The sequence below is a fragment of the Typopeltis vanoorti genome, chromosome 9 (assembly GCF_054136105.1).
Source record: "Typopeltis vanoorti isolate ZY-2024b chromosome 9, IOZ_Tvanoo_1.0, whole genome shotgun sequence".
Classification (NCBI taxonomy): domain Eukaryota; kingdom Metazoa; phylum Arthropoda; class Arachnida; order Uropygi; family Thelyphonidae; genus Typopeltis; species Typopeltis vanoorti.
The window spans coordinates 10,623,474-10,624,886 of NC_143557.1; positions in this window are offsets into that span (position 1 = coordinate 10,623,474).

Genomic DNA, 1,413 nt, shown 5'->3' on the forward strand with positions numbered 1-1,413 from the left:
CATAAAAATGTATAGATAGAAAATTTTTAAAATCTGTAACATTTATTTTTAAGATGTATATAGGTGCACTAATCGAATTTGAATATCGAAAAAAAATGATGCACTAATCGAAGGATTACTGTATTCTTTTTTGATGGACAAAATAAGTTCGCAAAATGAAGATCATGCTTTACCAATTATAACAAATGCACTGGAGAAGGGAGATGCATACATTGTGGTATATTTAGCTTTTGCAAAAGACTGATAGACTGCTACATGACAAGCTGGTAATTAAATTGAATATTTAATTACCAGGATTGGAGATTGGCTCTAGTGAGCATGAGCAGGAGAAATATCCCAGAAGAAGAAATTTGCTAGTGATGTGTGCCACCATGGGGGTGTTTGGGAATGTTGTTAAAGTTTATGTTGATGATACCAGACAGGTTTGTATAATAGTGATAAGCAGTTTTTGCAAATGATGTAAAGTTGAGAAGAGCAGATACGGCTTTATGATAGGACCTGAATAGACTGGGCAAATGAATGGAATTACCAGTTTGATATAGCAACGTGTAAGGCTTGAAAATCCTTTAAATAAAGATGGGATGATGGTGTATATGGACCTAAAATTTCAGGGACACAGTGATAAAACTCTGAGTACAGTACAATAATGGATTGTGGCAATGATGCCTATAGAAGTAAGGATATTATGGTTACACTGCATTAGACCTTGATCAGACCATATATGCATTACTGTGCACAGATTTAATTACCTTATTTCCAAAAGGATGGAGGTATTAGAAAAATGTCTGGAGATGACCAACTAAGGTGTTTTATGGTCTCTGGAACATTGTATGAAGACAGATTCAGGATTTATTACCAGATTTTTGTTAAAGAGATTGATTTTTTCATAGAATGGGAGAGACAGGATGAGAATAAGAGGTCATCCCTGGAAGTTGTATAAGGAGGGTGTTAGCAAGGGGTTGAGGAGTTGGATTTTATGCATGGAAATCAGTGGGTTATTTGAATGCACTGCCACAGAGGATGGTGAGTGAGGAGACAGTGAATGTTTTTAAGGCATAGAATGATAATGATCATCAGTCTTTCAGGACATCATTTCTAAAGTAATTGCAGAAAAATATGACTAACTTTTCTTAGACAGTTTATAACAATGTTTTACAAATGTTTAATTTGCTAACTGTCAAAATAACAATTATTTTCATTATCACAACAGCAATAATGCTAAATTATGAAAGAAACATATACACCAAATTATAGTTCAGTCTTTGTCAGCAAAGTATCCATTATGCTGCTCATTGACAAGTCAACCATTCAGGGAAAGGATTGCATCTCTTACTATAGGTGGTAAAGCATTTTATGATTTATTTATTTTTTTTAAATTCTAAATTAGCATCACAGTCTGTTCAACCAATTTCA